The following is a 21,833-nucleotide window of genomic DNA, read 5'->3' on the forward strand; positions in this document are numbered from 1 at the left end:
ATCTTAACAACCTGGATGCAGTGCAGGGACCAGAATCTAATTTGACTAGCTACGATGCCCCCATTTTGTGAGTAGTTTCTGCTTTCTGATACACATTGCTTCATCTCAGGAGTGAAAACAAAAGACAGATTCAGCTTAAACAATTCTCATAGTTCAAAAGTACTTCACAGTAGAAGAGCAAAGGAATGAGAGGTTGTGGAGGAGGTCATAGAATGAAAAAGGCAGTGGACTTGAGTCAGAAGGTTGGAGTTTGACTCCTAGCTTTGCTGTAGTTATTTGTTTTTAAGAACCAGGGGTCTCAGCCATCAAAGTTGGATTATGGTAATAAAATGGTGACTGTCATGAAATGAGAATATGTGAAAAAGTTGTAATACTTTATACATGGTATAAGATAGCTATCCGTGTGTGTGTGTATACATGTGTGTTAAGTTGCTCAGTCATGTCTTGACTCTTTGGACTGTAGCCCACCAGGCTTCTCTGTCCTTGGGATTTCCCAGGCAAGAATTTGGGAGCAGGTTGCCATTTCCTACTCCAGAGCATCTTCCTGACCCAGTAGTCAAACCCACATCTCCTGCATTGGCAGATGGATTCTGCCACACACAGGAAGTTCCCATTATAAGCAGGATTCAGCATGCTAAAATGCATCTCTTCCTATATCTTAAAGTGTTTACATTGCCACGCAAAGTTCAGCTCAGAAAGTCTCTTCTGTGCAGAACTGTGTCTGTAGAATATTTTGGATGCCACTGGGGTAGTTGGGCTCTACCTGAGAGCCCAGGTGATGGGTTTTCACTATAAAGAAAACGTTCTCTTTTGGTGTCATCAGCTGCCCCTTTGCAGCTTGGTGGGAAGAAAGAGGATGTTAGGGAAGATGGCAATAACTTACCTTGCAGCCTGCTGTTAGGGAGCTGACAGCTGAATAGATGCTTTTTCTCAGTGGGAGACTATTAACCTGTTAGCATCGAGTGTGATTCTCACTGAACCCAGTACAGTATTAATGGAAAGTCACAGGAGGAGGAGGACAGGTGTGTCTAGGGCCACGCTAGGCTGCTGCTGCTACAGTTAATCACCTCCCAGTTCATGTTAGACGTTTCCCTTTCCTGCCTCTCTGAGTTCAGCAAAATTGGATTTGTTCAGCATGTGACTGTAGAAAAATATTCAGTTTGGAGATGAGGGTTGGTGGACCAAATAAAAGTTGTCTCTTCCACTTCAAGAAGTTAATGTGTAGAAAACATAATCATTGCAATGATTAGTTGAGAGAAATTTCTGAAAGTTTGAAGATAGGATACTTGACAAAAATATACTTAACTTCTTTATGTTTTAAATTAAAATGATAAAATTTAAAATTTGATTAGAGAACAATGTAATATAAGGCCTAATTCACTGCTGACCATTTAGAAAAGAGTCTCAGAAAATAGACATAAGTGAAAATCTTTTTGCTTTTAAAAATGTCCATTGTTTAAGCATGAGCCGACCATACTCTTTGCTTGGTGCATAAAATAAACACTGTATTTTTCCTCACTACAAAAAAAAAAAAAAAGTCCGTTGTTGACTTCTAGCAACTTTCACCCTTAGACCTGAATTCCCCCTTTTGTCAGGTTTGTTTTTTTTCTGCTTCTCACTCTCTTGTCTCTCTGCTGCCATTCATTCATCTCCTCCAAATAGGCCAAGCAGTGTGCTAGAAGCTAAGGATGCAATAGTGAGCAATGAAATAATCCCCACTCCTGTTGAACTTACTGCCCAGGAGAGGGTTCAGGCATGAATCAATTGTATGAGAAAAAGTAAAGTTTCAGCTGTGACCACTGAGAGCAAAGTTAGGTGCAGCTTCTCCAAGACTGTTGACAAAGATTGTTTACGTAAGGGAATGGTGGTGTGATTCAGCCCTTCAGCTAATAAGGATAATTCTATCTTAGACCTTCCTCTTACCCAACAGTGATGCTCTCTGTCAGACTGAAAGCTGCAAGAAGACAAGGAGTGGTCTTTGTACCATGCTTCCTGAGGCATCATGTATCAACACACAATCCCTTTTTTTCCTCTTGGTGACAAGAGGCTGTATATTTACATACTGAGATCAACATTTTCCTTTCATGTTGGCAGTATGATAACTTGTGAAAATTTAATCACTCTTATGTTGTGAAACAATCCTTAATACCATTTTCTATTTGCACATTTTATTTTTGTTTTGCTATTTTTGAAGAACTGTTAGAAGAACTGGGCAGCTTTCTTAAATTTTGTTTTATTTGTGTGTTCTTAGTCATGCCCCACACTTTCTGACCCCATGGACTGTAGCCAGCTATGGGTACATCTGGTAACTCTGTCCACAGGATTTCTCAGGCAAGAGTGTTGGAGTGGATTGCCATTTCCTATTCCAGGGGGTCTTCCCAACCAGGGGCTTGAGCCTATGTCTCCTGCATTGGCAGTCAGATTCTTTACCACTACACTAATAATTAGATGTCCTGATTGCTTGTGAGAGGGCAAGCATGGTTTTGATTTTTCAGCAATGATTCATGTCACTCTCATAGGGAGGTGACCTATGTAATTTATTTAAAAAAAAAACACTCACATAATAATGTATTATTAATTCTTGACACAGTCACTAGAACATGGTCTGCTGTTCCAAGCATGGGGGAAAAAAAGGTTAGATTTTTCTAGACTTAACCTGAATCCCTAGGTCCAGAAGATCCCTTGGAAAAGGGAATTGCAATGCATTCCAGTATTGTTGTCTGGAGAATGCCATGGACAGAGGGGCCTGGTGGGCTGCAGTTCGTGGTGTTGCAAAGAGTTGGACACAGCTGAGCAACAAACTTATTGCACTTTCAACCTGAATTCCATGTTATAAGTTTGATATACTTCTTTTTTATATATATTATATATATTTAGTTAAAGTAGTCATTGGGGAGGACACTGTCTTTAAGAAGCCCTTTAAAAGTCAGTGTAAAAAATGTTCAAAATGGGAAATGAACCATGATAGGAAACTGTAGCAAGCTTTATCATCATAGTGTACATGCATTCTATTTTTTTGTAATGCTAATTGAAATTGGTAGCAAGGAAATACAAATGCCTCTTTATGTTCACTGCTGTTTCAGTGATGTTCAGTTTATGGATATTATCTCTGTCCTCTTATTGAATACTTCAGTACTTTTAACAAATTACTGCCACCTTATTAGTCAACGCATCTACAAAACAGGGCCTGGTATCCAGCTCTCTTTGTGCAATATGTTTAGTGATGGTTCAGTAGTATAACATGAGGACTCAACCTTGGAAAGGAACTTGGTTTTATTGAAGATGGTCATATAAAAATATACTTCAGGAAACTTTCTTGATACTGAGATGTATTCATGACCCCTAAAGACATTATGTCTGTGTAACTGAACATTCTGCATGTGGTTGACATACAAGAACACATAACCTAGGAGAAAATATTTATACTTCTTGATGAGACTGTTACCTGATAGCATTGCTTAAAACTTGAACAGTTTAGCTCTTCACTTATTCTCAATATTCTCCCTTCTTTATTTAATTTCATGATATTTTAGCCATTTCCATTGTAGGTTATACAATGAGAGACTTGACATATTTGGCTAAAGTATTCTAGTTTAACCTGTACAATTTAGTTCTCCACTTATATATTTCTTAAGCATTTTGATTTCCTAGGACCTTTGAAAGGTTTTTATCCTTTTGTTGTGACCACGATCTGGTAGTGGGTCATGTAATTCTACTTAAAAATAGTTTTGATTTTGCCTTTCCATTGTAATGTTCCTCCTCTTTTCTGCAACATGAGAAGAGACGAAAGTATTTTGAGAGTTTTTTCTATTTAGTTTTTTTCTTTTTTGCACTTATATGCAGTTTTACCTTAAGAGGAAGAAAGGGAAGCAAAAAAAGCAAAGAAAGAAAGCAAAGCAGAACTCTCTACAAGTTCTTCAATTGCATTTAAATTATGGTTCAGCTTGAAAAAAAATGTGATTTACATACAAGATTTTAGTCATCTGTTGAGTAAAATGAAATATATCTGTAATCTGCTTAGTACATTATATTTATCAATATATCATACCTTTATTACTTGGTTGAAACACTATTAAGTTCACTCTCATTTCATGTTCTTAAATATTTATAGGATGTACTGCTTCCTATGCCAATCTGTGATCATATGTAAAAGGGAATTGCCTGATAGTAGTAGTGTAACTTGATTTAGACCTGTGGACTAAGTAAATACAAAAATACCATATTAGTAACCTAAAGTTGTCCTTTATTATGCTAGAATTAGAGAATTAAAATAAATCCTGAGCTTTAGTCTATGTTCTAATGATATATTTTAGTCTTTGTACTTTGTCTATGTTATGAAGACATATTCTTAAATTACACTGTATTGCGTTATATCTTTTCTGGTTATATCTTTCCTGGTAGCTCAGATGGTAAAGAATCTGCCTGCAATGCAGGATACATGACTTTGTACAGTGAGGAACTTATTTACCATATATAATAATCAAATACATTTCTGAACAAACAATTGAAATATATGTAATTTTTTGGTATAATTTTTATAGATAAAAAATAAGGTTTTTGTAGACAAAATTGCATCCAGCAATCCTATTTTATTTCTGTGTCTTTTGGTGAGAGTAATTACTAGATTTCTTTTGGAAATTTTTTAAAAATATAAATCCTATTTTCAAATAGAAATTATATAGATGTCAGGTTAACATTAATTCATGATACAACTTTTTGAAAAATATATTAAGGGGAGTAATAGAGACTAGTGTTTGTAATCTTTGGGAAAATCCTATTTTAGATAAGAATTACTTTAAAAATCTATTAAGTCATTCTTGTGAGTTTATAGATACTTGTATAGTTCTTAAATAAATTCTGAAGTAATATCTTAATTTTTACTAAAAAGAAAAAATGGGCTTTCTCTGGTAGATGTTTTTGAAGTTGATGGTTTGCCAGGTTTACACATTAGAATCTTCCTTTTATATTATTTTCATCAGTTGCACAAACTCTCTTTTAAATGAGTTTCATTTAACAAAAAAAATGAACTCTGAGCAAGGCATAAATTCCCAAGTTGCTTCCTACACATAGTTAATAGTTGATAAAAGTCGCTCAGTTGTGTCCAACTCTTTGTGACCCCATGGACTATACAATTTATGGAATTCTTCAGGCCAGAATACTGGAGTGGGTAGAATATTCCCTTCTCTAGGGGATCTTCCCAAGTCAGGCAGATTCTTTACCAACTCAGCCACAGGGAAGGCCAAGAATATTGGAGTAGGTAGCCTATCCCTTCTCCAGCATATCTTCCTGACCCAGGAATCCAACCGGGGTCTCTTGCATTGCAGGCAGATTCTTTACCAATTGAGCTATCAGGGAAGCCTGACAGATGATACATTTAACAAAAACAAACCACTTTGGGAAGATAGGAAAGGGGCAGTATAGTAAAATGTAAAGGAAAATGCTGTTATGAAGATTCAGAAATGTCCTATGTTGACTTACCAAACCCTTTCTATGGCATCTTAACGATATTAGAATGACTAATATTTATAATAAAACTTTGAAGCCATTACCCTAATTTCCTGAAGAGAAAATTGAAGCCCAAGTCACGAACTTGACAGATGCCCCAGAGGTGATGAGTGGCAGAAGTGAGCCCCCAGTGTCCGTCTGCAAAGCCTGTACTCTGAGCCCCTGCCGACGCTGCCTCCTGGGTCGGGGTGAGCTCCTGACAGACTGGTTGCTGGGCTTGGGCACAGAGTTTACCCTCTCCACTATGGGTACCTCAACTCTAAAACCAAGCTGATTTCTCATGAAGTGTTTCCCATGAAATGAAATGATAGATGTGAGTCGCTGAGCAGGGTACCTGCCTTCTAGTCTTATCTGTTCATTAATTTTGTTCAATTGCAAGTTAAAAAGAAGTAAAATCTTTGAAAATGTTGATGTAGATTTGGCCATAATAGAACTGTTACTATTAGTTCATTTGATTTTGATTACAAGTTTCTCTTTATTTCTAAATTAAAAATAAAAAGTGACATAGCCTTCTGTAGGACTGATAGCTCAGTGGCTACTTGCCAGCTATGTGAATTGAAGCAAATTTCTTAATCTCCCTGTGAAAGAAGCAGGATGATGAGAGTATTCTAAACTTTCTATATTGAGGTCAGAAACCATTTTGGAAAAATAGCAAATTTACCATATAAATGGTATTACATTTTCCACTCCATCTTTAATATTAGGCTTTCCCAAAAGGGGCAAGAATAAATCCTGGAAACTCGACTCATCTATCTTAACGGTCTTCATTAAACCTATTGTTGGATTTTTCTTTCTTAAACATATGGATCAATATTGATTTCAATATTCAGACCAGAAATACATTTAAAAGCTTTTTAGCTATTTGTAACAAACACCCTCTCCTGCTTGTGTCGCTGTACAAGGTTGGATGGAAGCCTCTTTAATTGTGTATGTTCCATTAGCCCCTTAATTCTGTTTGTAGTCGTTAAAGCTAGTAGTGAAAAATTTGAAAGCTGCTTTGATCCGCAGTTATTAGCTAGATAAAATTCCAAACTGAGATTTAAGGCCATGTGTTACATAAAGCTTCTATCCAATGGAAAATCCTCAATTACCTTAAGAGCTTACCTCACATTTACAGGGCTTTCTCTTTTTATAAAATCCAAGTTTCCATAATCCTGGGCTGATTCAAGCAATTATTTATGGCGGTATTACCTCATACTCACTTTCTCCTCAATGAAGTTGCATCTGTATCAGTGTGAGCCATTGGGCTTGAACATTCCCCTTCCTTTGTCATAACCTCTAAAATGTACTTCCTTGAGATCACACTTCTTTTTCTTCTTGGATTAGATGCAGTATTCTTTCACTCTGCATGTAGGGAGAAACAAAACAGAAAACAAAAGGAAAGCCAGGTGCACTCCAGGATTCTGGAATGTTTCCATGTTACTGAAGTTTACACTTCTCGGTCAAGATAGGATTATCAATTAAGTGCAAGTAAAGATACACATCTTCATAAAATAGGTTAATCAGTTGGTTTTAACAGCAGAGTGTTCATCACTCAATGTGAATTCTACCAATATGGGAAGACAGTGTGCAAAATACCCTTATAGCACTCTGTCTCAATGATGAGCTATTATTGATTTGTAAGCTATTTTGTTCAGCTACCAATCTCTCATTTTATGATTAATCTACCCAGAGGCCACCATGTTGGTTTTCTTGGTGACATGGGTAGTGTTTGAAGCTAAACTTAAAATTCTCAATTCTATATGTTTGGAAATTCTATAGGTTTTAGATAAAAAATTCTGCTAATGTGCCTAAAATGCATTTCTTTGTAGTTTATTTCTGTGGGAGTTGCAAATGATGAGGGCAATTTAATAACATAGTTTAAAGACATTTTACAATACTCCACTGAAAATACTTTAAGAGAATATTGCAGCTGAGGATCAGCCTAAAGGTATTCACATTCATAACTAGCAAAGGCAGAAGTTAATTTTGGCCATTGTGCTTTCAATAAAATTATTAGTTGGGTAACAAATCCTTATCCTCTTGAATAAGGCTAACTTTTTGAAACCCCTGGTCTAGGTTTGTTTAGTTTCCTACCCTTTCTTCTTTTCTCATATTAAATTTTATTACAAGCTTTGGAGGAGGGGTAAAAACATTGCGGGAGAAATAAAACTGAGAATCTTAAAGTTTTATGGAAGTTCTAAACTTTTCTGGGTATATGATATACTATTAGGGCCTGGGTAGTCACCAAGCTGACCTGAATACTTGTAGCATCTCTGTCCCCTTGAACTGTTGAGTCACATTCTCCAAAGGGAAACTGATTAGATGTCTGAGCTCTCTGAAAATCTGGGAAAAAGCTCTAAATTTATAGAGGATTATAAAGACAGCAGAATTGTGTGGCTGAAAGTCATACTTGGATTCCAAAGGCTGTGAACTTGAATAGGTACCCGAAGGACTACATCATAACATAGAATGCTTAGAAAACTTTGAGATTCAAATGGAGGTGAATCAGTATAGAAGTAATTAACTCAAAAGGTAAATATCTATTTACTCAAAACATTTCTATATGGAAGTCGAAGTGAACATAAACCTCAGAGAGGGATCTGAACTGATTCTAAATATGTGAGATTCCTTTTTTCTGTCTACTTTGGGATAATATTTACTACTTAGTGTAAGCTAGAAATACCATGGCAGAGAGAGAAATCTCTCCAGTAAAGCTTTTATTGTTCAGTCACTGAGTTGTATCTGACTCTTGGTGACCCACGGACTGCAACACGCCAGGCTCCCCTGTCCTTCACTATCTCCTGGAGTTTGTTTGTATTTATTTCTATTGAATCGACGATACCATCCAACCATCTCATCTTCTGTAGCCCCCTTCTCCTTCTGCCTTCAATCTTTCCCTTCGTCAGTCTTTTTCAGTGAGTTGGCCCTTCACATCAGGTGACCAAAGTATTGGTGCTATAGCTTCAACATCAGTTCTTCCAATGAATATTCAAGGTTGATTTCCTTTAGTATGGACTGGTTTGATCTCCTTGCAGTCCAAGGGATTTTCAAGAGTCTTCTCAAGCACCACAATTCAAAAGCATCAATTTTTTGGTGCTCAGCCTTCTTTATGGTCTAACTCTCACATCCATAGATGACTAGCGGAAAAAACATAGCTTTGACTAGATGGACCTTTGTGGTCAAAGTGATGTCTCTGCTTAATATGCTGTCTAGGTTTGTCATAGGTTTCCTTCCAAGGAGCAGGCATCTTAGTTTCATGGCTGCAGTCACTATCCATAGTGATTTTGGAGCTGAGGGAAATAAAATCTGTCACTGCTTCCACTTTTGCCCCATCTATTTGCCATGAACTGATAGGACTGCATGCCATGATTTTAGATTTCCAGTAAAGACTGTTGAATGAATAGCAACAAGTCTTGAGTTCCCCTCTCCCCCTCAAAATCAATGATTCTTAAGTAAATCCTGAGCAGTGTTAAGGTGATTTTTTGGTACTGTCTTCTCTCTTGCCCTCCTAATATATTGTCTGTAAAGAAATGAATGCCTTCCCTAATGCTACAGACTTAATCCAACTGGAGCTTAACCAACCTCATTTTCTCTGCTCTCTGAGTATTCTCAGCTTTAGTGAACTAGTTTCCTCATTTACTACTAATGAAACTTCATCCAGTTTGAAGAAAAGTAAAAGTAAACATGGTCAATTTTGCTCCCAGTTTCATTGGTGGGGGAGCAAAGGTTAAAGAATAATGAGTCACTAATATGTGAGAATTGCAATGTGACAAAATCACACAACAGAAATCAGTATATTAGTTTTCAAATAATATAAGAACATTCAGTGGTCATTAGCTATCTTGGTCCCCTTCTTTTCCATCAGTCCTTTTCCTGGTAAATACCCACTCCCTTCCATTTAAAGTATTACAGATCTTCAAGATAAAGGTGTTATAGATATCTTAATCTCTATTCTTTTCTGAGAATCTATCAGAAATAATGAGCTAATTAATCTTTTACACCCCTGCTTCCTACCTGTATACAATCTCATGATCTGACTCATTAATAATAATAAAACCCCACATTGGTATATATATTGCCTTTGGGAGGAGTGATCCATGAATTGACCTGTCTTACAAACATGCACTAATGGATACCCCCACACACAGATACACACACAGGTATATACATGCAGACTGACACATTTTAAGATTTACTCTGCGTCCGTCCATATGTGAACTATGCTTTGCAGTTCAGTCACTAAGTCATGTCTGACTCTTCACAACCCCACGGACTGTAGACACCCAGCTCCTCTGTCTTCCACTATCTTCCAGAGTTTGCTCAAAGGACTATCCTTGGGTCTTTTAAAATCCCTTTAAATTCTGCCTAAACTTTGTCTCCACATCAGGTATGTAGTTTTTCTTTTTTACTCTTAGGTAACTGTGAATTGTTAGAAATGTACTGATTAAAAACCTTCTAATAACCCTATTTTTTTTAAGTAGTATTTTTTTTTTCTGATGGAAAGATACATTTGAATCTTGTTTCTCTGTTACCCAGTTAAAAATTCCTATAAAGTGACTAAGCCAGACATAGCTAAAAAGCAAATTATGAGGCAAAAATGAAGTACTTAGTAGTATTCAGATCCAATTCAGTTATAATCTACAGCTAATCTACTACACTTGATCTTAGCCAAAAGGCCGAGAAGCGATTCTACAGCTAATCTAAATAAAGATGTCTAGAAGTTCTATATATGTTTTTGATATTACATATATGTAAAAGTAATTGTTTTTCTTGGTGTTGCACGTGTCCTGGATTTAACATTCTATAAGCTGTATTTCACTAGAATCATTGTTCAGTCTTTCATATACTTTGTGTTAATATTCTCCAAAGAGCCCAGCTGCACTATTCAACTGCAAAATCACTTTCATCTAAGTCAGTTTAGTAGTGAGGATGAAGATAATTTCACTCTGGAGGATTCTTTCCACTTGACTAATAGTGCCTCCGATCTCAACTCGAGCCTCAGAAAAGCATTCTTACTCACCTACGTCAAGTGGACGGCTGATAAGGTGATGTATGACTTAGTAGCAGAAGAATGCATGAGAACAACACCCCCCCCACCCCGACCATAACGTGTGCACTACATGAACATTGTTGATTTATTAGGATGGAAATCTGCCAAGAAGGACGATACCAGGGCGGAAGTGGTCCCTCACTGTCATGAACCCAAAGTAAACCGCAGCATCCTGATGACTGAACTGTAACACCAAGAAGTGTAGGCTCTTTATTCTTCAAGACATTTCCTTCCTATTTATCATAACATAAAACTTAAGACCCATTACTGAGATGAAGAGCAAGATGGAAAAGGTATAGAAATGAAGAGATTTATACTGTGATTAAGGATTCTTGATAAAATGCTCAGAAAAGCAAAATTTTAGCTCCTGTTTTCAAAGATCAACATCAGCTCGCTCCATCTTTTGACCAAATTTGATTTTTGTCCATTGCAGTTGTGGCCATATGATTTGTATGTGTCTACTGTCCTCAAGTGGTTCAGAGGGTAAAGCATCTGCCTGCCACGTGGGAGACTTGGGTTCGATCCCTGGGTTGGGAAGATCCTTTGGAGAAGGAAATGGCAACCCACTCCAGTACCTTTGCCTGGAAAATCTCATAGACTGGGAAACCAGTAGGCTACAGTTCATGGGGTCACAAAGAGTCGGACACGACTGAGCAACTTTACTTTCACTTTCACTGTCTTCGTGTGTGTGTGTGTGTGTGTGTGTGTGTGTGTGTGTGTGTGTTTTAAATCTCTTTCCCCACAAGAATGTTAGCCCTTCAGGGCGAGAATGTGGTCCTTTTTGTTCACTGTTGTGTATGCAGTAACTAAAAGAGCCCGTGCCCTTTGCAGGCACTCAAGAAATGCTTGTTGAATGGCTAAGTCAGCCAAATGGGTGTGTGTTCTTGTGTGTGTATGCTCATTGGCGAACAACTTTTCGCAACCCCATGAACTGTATCACTCCAGGCTCTTGTGTTCATGGGATTATCCAGACAAGAATATTGGAGCAGGCTGCCGCTTCTTCTTCCAGAGCATCTTCCTGACCTGGGGATCTAACCCATGTCTTTGCATCTCCCGCAATGGCAGGCAGATGCTTTACCACTAATGCCAAGATAAGTCTTGGAAACAAAAGGAGTTGTAAGTAGGGGATCTCAGAAAGGAATGCAACAGAAATTCAGATCCTCCTCCTCACAGGGCTTTGCCATCCTACAGAAATATCATCACCAAATCTTTACAGATACCTGGGGTGAATTATATCTAGCGTGAGGTGTTTTCCAAAGACAAAGGTACAGTGTGATTTAAAAATTCATGCCTTGGCCTTATTGTGTGCAATTGAGGAAAGTTGACTATATTATATTCTTACTTGTTTCCATTTCCACACATGCATTCATGGGACATATTAATTTAAAGAGAATTTCGTGCTTGGGAAAAATACCTCAGTACAGAAGGAGCTATAACTGATCTGAGATCTTTATGCCTCAGGATCTCCTTTTATGTCAAATTGTAGGGCAGAGTTTAACATGGTATATTTAGGAAGAAAGAATGATGCTGAAATTTGCTGCTCCTCTTTTTAGACATTTTTAATTGCAGGGAGAATAGAGGAATTTATTCAGTGTCAATTATTGATTTTAAAAGCATTTTCTTAACAACACATTAACCTTATGTGCTGAGGAAAAGGCAATATTGAAAGGCTATATGTTAGGTATTTAGCATTTAAAACTTTTAAACTAATTAACCTAAAGGTATCCAGTAGTTTTTCACTGTCTTTAAACACACACCGTTTACACCATATTTATGTCAAGATACAGTTTTACTTACTTTAGCCTAGAAAAGTAACATATTTTTGAGACAGTAATTTTCTGAGAGAGAAGAAATACCTGTTTATAACCTTTTCATCTGCTCACCAAAATCAGTTTGGCACAATCAACAGAACTCCATTTTCCAGCTGGCCTTGGCTCTCCTGAATGTTTACCAAATGCATTTCATTTTTAAATGAGATTCTTTTGGCCTTGCTGTTTAAATGCCAGGGGGTGGAACTATGCAGCTAGGTTTGACAGTGATGCTGTCCAAAGAGCCAGTTAACACAATTTAGTCATGCCGAATTTGGGGCCCATGTTAGTTGTTAATGCCCATCTGAAGTCACGGAGTAATTGCACATTTTAAAATTTACTTTTCCATAAGGCATTTAGTTTAAAATGTAATTGGGAGTTCTCCCTTTTTCCTTCTACAACTGCAAAAATATTCAGAAATTCTCTGTCCTAAACCTGCATTCAGGTTGAATTTGAAATAATCCAAGACAGATAGTGATCGGTGTTATTTCGGTAGAGTTTACATCTTTGGCATTCTTTAATGTTTACTGGTTGATTTTGAAGTTAATCAGTGAAATTATTAATGGTAAGCACATTTTAAATGTGGTGTTACCATTTAATTATTAATGGTAACACATTTTTATAATGTGGCCCGTTATATCTTCTTGTATCATAGTTTATTTCTTAACTTGATGACCTCAACCTGTGTGTTTGGGCAAATCACCTCATTTTTCTGAATCTTAGTTTCCTCTTCTATAAAAAGATAGAGGCTGGTTTGGGATGCTTAGAGATCAAAGACACAGGTCTTGAGTCAGTTCCAGGTTTTATCATGTTTAGTCTCCTCCACAGAAATCAAACAATTTTGAATCAACACTCAAAAATTATTTTCTCTTGGCCATTGTTGTGTGGGACTGATCACTGGCTGCTCTGTAGTTGAGCACAGTTCCCATAATGTCTTCCTGCCTCCTCCTCCTGGCACCAAAATTAAACAATATTTCCATCTGTCACTGTGCTTACAAGATTTCTTTAAAAAAATACATAATATTCTTCTGTATAAGTGTTTCTAACAAAAGAAAATTTATAAATGTTAAACCAAGAAGATGAATGTTTTAGGAAAACTACGTTTTATTTAGTGAGTGGAACTAAATAATAATCTTACGTATTTAACATGCAAACCAAGTACATCTGGGTTAAAACACTGCAGTTCAAGGCACCAGTTTTAAGGAAACAATAGTCATAGTGATGAGTTACATGAATAAATGACATGTCATGAAAAAGAATGAACTGAAAGCAAAAGACCAAAAGTTTAGGAGGATTTATTTGTTAATGGAAGTATTGCTAGTCTGAGAGGCAGTTATATTATGAATGAAAACAACTTTTTAATATCGATGCTTTTCTAAAATGATTAGTTTGGAGATGTTCATATTATATGAAGAAAAAATACAGAAATGCAGCAAATATTGGCAAATATGAGATTAACTTAAATGCTTATTGCCCAGAATGCTGAAAATATAAAGTTTAGTATATAAAGTATACCCAGAACAGTTTGAATTAAGTAAAAACCAAATAAGAAAAGAAACGGATTTGTGTTGTTTTCACCTGCTGATGTCACATATTTGTGATGCATTATCAGTGGAATTGTGATGTGGTTTGGAACCAATGGACATGAGGTTCATGACCAATATGATTTTGTGTGTGAGTGTTTATATGTATGCCTGTGTGTTGGACCATTCGGGAAAAGTTTAATAAAATTGCCAAGGAAAATAACTCAAGGCAATGTTCCAAAAGTGATCAGTTAATTTTGGACGTACTGTATCCCTTAAATAGTATTTAGAAACATATGACGACAAAGTAGTTACCCTAATCATTCACCTTGATCTGCTTTATGTACGAAGTTTAAATGGAATTCCTGCTGTAGAGGAAGATTAAGTTAGTCATCTGCATATGTTTCCTTGGCTTCACCATTGTCTACTGAACTGCCTGGAAGTTAGTTGATTTGTCATTTTATACCGAACAGCTTCTTTGAGATGTAACTTGCAGTGAGTTTCTATCATCTAAGATAAAAACTCATCCTGGCTTCCAAGTGAAGATGGAATCAGTGACATTATCCCTTTGTTATTATTCATCTTCTAAGTACCTTATAAAATACTATGTAGAAAGAAATAGTGTATGATTTACATGCCCAATTTCTTGTGAAATTATGCCTTTGGAAATACTTTGTCAAAGACTAACCTGGCTTATACAACTAATCAGAAATCACCTTCTTCTGGAACTTAACAGAATTGTCTAAATAACTCCTAAAATATTTTTTTTTTAAAGGAAGGAAAGAAAAATACAATTTCAGACTTAAAACTGATAACAGTGACCCCACAGTGTTCAGTCGTATAATATGACTAGAGTTAAGAGCTAGAGTTAGAAATTTTATCATGGTGCAATGCAGGTTCAAACATTAAAGGCAGCGCTATGGAAATGTCTGAGCCTTACAGAAAACTTTGTAATAGCTATTCTAAATATAAAAGCTGTGATGTAAAAATTCTGTGTGTGGAAGTATCTTAGTTTTATGGAAGTATCTGTTTTCCAGTAAGAAACTGAATAAAATTAAATATTACTGCTGTTAAGAGGTTGAAAGCCAAGTTTCATTCAATGTGAAAGCACAGCAAAGTGTAAACAAAGTAAGAGGCCTGAGCTTGATAACAGAGGTGGGGAGGTCTGAGGTTTACTTTACAAATGAAAGGAAATAATAATGATGGAATTTTTTTTTTTTTTTAGATTTTGATCTCAAATTTTTCAGTAACATCCTTTTTTTGGTTACAATATAATTACAGCCTATTTTACAACACACAGAGTTTGGATGTTTGTGATATGACAGTTGACTTATTTTTTAAACAACCAATCTATTTCATATTATATGCCTCTCATCTCACCCTCTGCTTTTAGATCTAAAGTTAAATCAACTGATAACTTCCAAGCTAATGATCAGGAGAATTTGGAAATAATATATGTAACTCACCCTGCACATAATGCTGTAGATCTTAGACTTAAAGATACCTAAAAATGGGCTTTTATGGTTCTGAAAAGTGATATCAGAAACTACTTAACTTGGTTTGTTACATATAAACATATCCTTAATCTTTTATGCTTCATCAAAGTGATGTATACATCATATTGTACACTCTATTAAACCTATAGTCTAAGAGAAATGTACTTAAAATGTAAGGACTTTAGTGAAAAATATTCTAATACACCAATGTTCCACTAAAATTTGTATTTACTTGTTGTGAATGTCTTCACTTAGGCAGAAACACAAGTTAACTACATTAAAATAGAGGTTATCAAGTCACATTTCTTACAGTTATTTTAAGGAGTCTGACACATTTCCCATATGCAGAAATAATTTAATATCCAGTTAGACTTTTCTGAACGGATGGAGCATATTTGCATTTGACATTCATATAATTAAAATATTTAAAGTTTCCTTGAATGACTTTGTATAACCTGCCTTCAACAGATAATTACCAATTCTCTGCATCCTCTTATAAAACTGCCTCCTAAATATAATTAATTAGTAAGCTTTGAAAATCTTCCACATCTCAAGGATGTTTTTGAAAAAGGCAAAGTTAATTATTTCAAATCTTAATTTATATTAAGCTATTCCCCACTCGATGCAAAAAGAACTGGCTTGCTTGAACAGTTGATGAAACACAAAATGGAGTCAGATGATAAACACTTCACCGGTGAACTTTATGATGAATGATCTATTGTGCCATTTAGGGTCAGGATCCCTTATTTCATTAATGGATAAGGCATCCATTGTTCCCATATCTGAAAAGATCTGTTTAGAGGCGGTTGCTGTCTGAGTACAGTTATGTAGAGATAGAAATGTACAATGTCATGGTTCTTGGCAGTGAACTGCTAATCCATTGCTCCAGCATATAGACGCATCATTCCCATAAAACTTGTAGCATTATAGTTCAGGGACTATTTAACCTTTAAAACAAACCATTTTGATCATCCCAGCAGAACTCAAAAACATTTTATTATTTATTTCTCTTTAACACTGTGTATCAACTACAACGTTACTCTGTTACAAAGGAAAGGCATGTTAAAATCTCATCCATGTGCAATACCTCTGCAGAACTCCTTAAAGGAATGCAAATGTCTTCACCAAATAGAGCAAAAGGAAGACTCAAAATTGTCACTGATGTCAGATTACTTATGAAATGAAGTTATCTCTGACTTGCTTTTTCTTTATTTTTCAAGATCAGCTTTTCTTCTCTGTTGTCTTATTTTCTTCTCTTTGTTGTCAGCGATGTGCCTTCAAGTAATTCTAATAGAACATTCTGTAACACTGAGTAGGAAAAATACGAGGATAAAATGTACTGTTGTCACTATGTTTGTTTATCATATTGTCAATTTGTTATTGTTTACACCTAGGTTTATCTGACAGAACTCTTCAAAAAGCATAGAACCAATTTATTTCTAATTTTTAAAAATCTTTTGCTGGCATGGACTTAAGCTCACTTACATTAAAAATATAACTTCTCTGGAAATTGGTTCTACATCTTTTTCAGTTTGTTTGCCTTGCAGTCACATTCTTTATTCTTTTATTTACAGCTTGCCGAAGACAAAATTTTCCATGGATTTAGTGCAGGAAAAAATTGGGAAACAAAAGGAAATGCAGTGTAACAGAATAAAATGCCTTAAATTCCAGTGGGAAAATAAAAATGATTTGTGTTAAAGGTTAAATAGTCCCTAAACCATCATGTTGTACCAGTTTTATAGGAATGATGTCTCTGTATTCTTGTGCAATGCATCATCAATCCATAGCCAAATGCCACTGACATTGTATATTTTTTATCTCTGCTGAACAATATTTGGATACCACTTACCTCTGAGGCAGTTCTTTTGGAAATTATAAATATATTTCTTTCCAGGGATCAAAAGAATGCACATCAAAATGAAAGATGAAGTGTGGAATCTGAATTCACAGCTGCTTTATGCAATCTGGACAGAGTGTGGGATTTCTCATTTTCGTTCACTTCCCAAAGCTTTGTAGATAGAGGCTTAAAATGATATATTTGAATTTTTTTTTAATATTCTTCTCTTCTCTGGCTGTGTAAATGATTGCAATCAATCAGATTTTCTGTGTTCAAGAAGAACCATGAAATTACAATATGAAATTTTTTCACATGCAATTTTATACCATGGGCAATGACTGGCAGCCTCACAGTGTCTCATTGTGGCAAGAATTATGATGTTACTTTTGGATAAATATTTTTATATAAGAAAAGTTAAGTAACAAAAAGTTGACTCATATCTTTTTTTGAAAACAGTTTTGCAGGACATGGAAGTATAATTTGAGTCTGTTATTTGACATTTATATGAACTAATATAATTATTTAATGAAACTATTAAGATATATTAAAACCTTCCCAATAACAAAACAGAAATCTGAAGCAAATTAAGCTATGCCATGCTAGTGTGTAGTACATAAGCATTTTTAGGGAAGTATTATTGTTCATTCCAAAAGTGCTATATTAGGTACAAAATGATTTTCATTAATGATAAGACAATTCTATTATTAAGAAATAGACACCAGTGTTAAGGTAGGTTCTAACCAAACTCTGATGCATTTTCTGGCATTTAGAAGGAAAAGCTGACTAGGGTCACTAGAGGTTTGGCAAATACACTGTTCCTATGAAATATCAGCCTAAGCATATTTGAATTTGATTCAAGATTCAAAACTGAATTCAATCCTAAATTGTAAATGTATATGTAATATTTAATATAACTTTCCCTTTAGAGTTGGCTATTACAATGAAAACCTTTCTCATCAAAATAAATACAATATAAAACTTAATGTGGCCAAATGTTATGTGGATTTTGGACATTTTTCTCCCCTGATAAAAAGTAGTTTTCTTTCTGGATCATGAAATGAAAAGTCTATGTCAAAGGTAAGGTAAAATATAAAAATAAAGCAATATATTATTTAGGGAGATTTACAGAAACTATATTCTTGGAGCTTTTTCTGCTGTTAACTAATCATATTTCTTTGTGCATAAAAGCATCTATTTCACAAGGCTAGAAAGTGAGCTGGTATTTTATGTATTCATTCATTTGGAGTATTTTGGTTTGCTTATCATGCGCCAGGTATGAGTTATGTGCTGGGTGATGAATGACAAACAGCGTGTCGGGCACGTGGCTCTTTCAAGGCCATGGTGTCTGTGTGTAGAGAGAAGAAAAACAGACCATAAACCAGAGTTACATATTATGAAAAGTGTGATAAATACCAGTTAGGAAAAAGCAAGATGAAGAGATGGACAATAATGGAGTAGATTGAGATTAACAGTATATTCTCTGAAGAGGTGACATTTAATATGAGACTTAGATCATGAGAAGAAATCAGTCGAGAATAGAGAAGAAGTTTCTAGGAAGCGGGCCAAATAGGGTCTATGTTCCCTAAAGTGGGCAGAGGAACTTGTATGTCTTCAGGTGTCTGGAAGGAGGTCTACCTTCCTCCAATGTTGCAGATATAGAAAAGGGCTCATGAGCCGTGTCCCAGGCCAGACTGTGGGTCCTTAGTGTCTATTGTGGAGTTTGGATTTCCTCTGATGTATGAGTGAGTGAGCGAGTGAAGTTGGTCAGTTGTGTCCAACTCTCCGCGACCCCGTGGACTGTAGCCCACCAGGCTTCTCCATCCATGGGATTTTCCAGGCAAGAGTACTGGATTGGGGTGCCATCTCCTTCTCCATCTCTGATGTATAGTGGGAAGCTATTTGAAGGCTTACAGCAAATGCTTATGTCTGTGTTTTAAAGATATATTCTGGTTGTTTAATAGTAATTTAATCTATAATTAATATGACATGATTTATAGAAAAAGAGGAGACAGAAGCATAAATTTAAAAAAATGGAAAATACAGATCTTTTTTTTGGATTTTTAAAAAAATTTTTTATTTTTCAGTGGGTTTTGTCATACATTGATATGAATCAGCCATAGGGAAAATACAGATTTAATATAAAAGCTCAATTGCTTTTTGTTTGCTTGTTTTTAATGTATTAAATCTGAGGCACCTGTGCGGCTGTGAAGACCCTTTGAACTGTTGAGTCTAAAGTTAGAGTTGAGAGCAGACCACTAGGCACGTCATTTAGAGATGATTGGTTCATAAATGGTTTAAGGTTCCTTGGGTGATGATCAGCCTCTCTCTGCAGAAAATGTGTGTGAAAAGAAAGGTCTGCACATACCCTGGAAAAATGTTAAAATATGGAGGTCACATTAGAGGAGCAAAAGTAGGTTTGACACACTCTACCTTGAGAGGGATGGACATACCCATCTGCGTCTGTGGGAAGAAATCGCATTTCATATAAGCATTTAAGGAGTCCAAGTTTAGATGTGATTTGCCAGACGATCCCTTGATGTCTGTTGAACTTGTTACATCTAAATGTGACAGGGCAATGTGCAGGTAGAGAAAAGCCAGAAGAGACGGTGTCACAGATGCCTGGGGGAGGCTTTCAAGGAGCAGTTGAAGGGTCCAGAAACTAAGTAGAAATTGTCCTGTGGATTTGGCTACACAATTGTCACTTGTGACTTTTTTAAAAAAATTTTATTGGAGTATAGTCAATTAACAATGTTGTAATGGTTTCAGGTGTACATTAGAGTGAACCTGTTATACATAAACACATATCCACTGTTTTTTAGATTCTTTTCCCATATATGTCATTACAGAGTCCTGAGTAGTTCCTTCTGCTATGCAGTAAGGAGGTCCTTATTAGTTCTTAGTGATCTGTATAGCATTGTGTGTGTGTGTGTGTGTGTGTGTGTGTGACTTTAGAGGAGCATTCTCGATGGACTATGGGGTTTGGGGCCATACTGGAAATGCATGTGCATGAACAGGAGGTGAGGCGGAAGATGTGCCACCTTGTAGTGACAAGCAAAAATGAACAAAAAACCGAATGTATCAACATCTGTCCCTGCCTTATCATTCACCTTTGGGAGTTAAAACCCAAAGACTTAGATAAATCACTGTGATCATATAAAAAGTAAATTAAGGGAAACTATGGATGACTCAGAGCCAGAAGTTAGAGCAAACGCATTACACTATTGGGATGGCAGGATTATGGTTGCACAAAGGTCCCAACAGATCAGAAAGACATAAAAATAATTTCACTTTCTTCACATCAGTTTTCCATTTGTTCATGAGGCCTCCTCCCATTATTCTTGGTGTTTCAAGGTTTCTGCCCATGGACATTACAAAAACCTATCCTAATTCCTGGCCGTCTCTATACTGATCATTTATATGTATTCCACTTAAGAACATACTTTCATAGCAATGACAGTAGTAATCATGATTATCAGTTCTAGACTCTTTACCATTTATCATACAGTGATCAATTTAGCTTATCTAACTTAATCCCCACAGCATAGTGAGTTAAGATTTATCTCAGTTGTGCAAATGAAGTTGGAGTTCACAAAGTTAAATGAATCGCTTAAGCTCACACAGCCCCTAAATCAAACATGTGTTCTTACCTATAAAATTTGTGAGATTCACCTGTAAAGCCCAGAAATCTTCACATTTGGGTCAGTCGTCAATATTGTGTCTTCCTTCATATGCCAGGCTGTAAAGAAAAACCACACAGTCAAAATCAGGCAAAATCCCACAGTCAAGTAGATAAATTTGTTATTTATTCAGCATATTCTACCTACAGTGTGGTCTCTGAAATTTCACTCCAGGTGCCCTTCATTCCAGGTCATTTCCTCATTCTCTTCTGCTGTGACCCAAAAAATTCTGTTTCCCCAAGCCTCTTGCCCCAATATGCATCATCATCTGCCACTTCAACAGCTAAACTCATCTTCTGTTTTACAGAGAGAGTAAAGATCAACTGACTTAAACTTGATTTGATACTGGTCTTTTTAAAAAATGTGTTGTTACCTATTTCCATTCTTCTGTTCTCTGTCCTGGCCTCACAAGAATTTAAAGATTTTTCCTCCTGAGATTTCTGGTTGAAGTCTACTTCTTTGAATCTATTCTTTGTTCAGTCACTACAGTTTGTGCTTCAAGTTCTGATTATGTTTTTCTTTTGTGGAATACTCTGACTCGGGTGTTGTCTTCACATGTCAAAAATACAGTCATTTTTCATGGTGCTAGGGCTGTATCCTATATCCATATCCATCATACTGGTCACTGCACAGTATATGAGGTGGTTTGCAAACCTTGTTGAAAATCTGACATAAGAATTTCCCAATCCCCTTTCCCAGATGATCTACTTCTTTAGCACTCGAGCAAGACTGTTTGAAATCAGGAATCTGTATTTTGTCAATACTGCTATGCGTGTTGATGATCATTCTGGATTGAAATCACTGAACCATGGGAAGAACATGCTCTTGAGGGCAGAGAGAAGTATGTTTAATTTCAGCTCTGAAACTTGCTAGACAATCATTGTTGTTTAGTCACTAAGTAGCGTCCAACCCTTTGTGACCCCGTGGACTGCGGCATGCCAGGCTCCTCTGTTCT

The 21,833-nt window shown here is 36.2% G+C and overlaps 1 non-coding gene across 1 annotated transcript; it reads right to left on the reverse strand.

The window, feature by feature from the left end:
* Window positions 1-9,992: 9,992 nt before the first annotated feature.
* Window positions 9,993-10,175, reverse strand: LOC136143950 (U2 spliceosomal RNA). Its single transcript, XR_010658444.1, has one exon. It is a non-coding gene; the product is annotated as a U2 spliceosomal RNA (small nuclear RNA).
* Window positions 10,176-21,833: the final 11,658 nt, after the last annotated feature.

This window comes from Muntiacus reevesi, chromosome 10 (genome assembly GCF_963930625.1).
Source record: "Muntiacus reevesi chromosome 10, mMunRee1.1, whole genome shotgun sequence".
Lineage (NCBI taxonomy): Eukaryota > Metazoa > Chordata > Mammalia > Artiodactyla > Cervidae > Muntiacus > Muntiacus reevesi.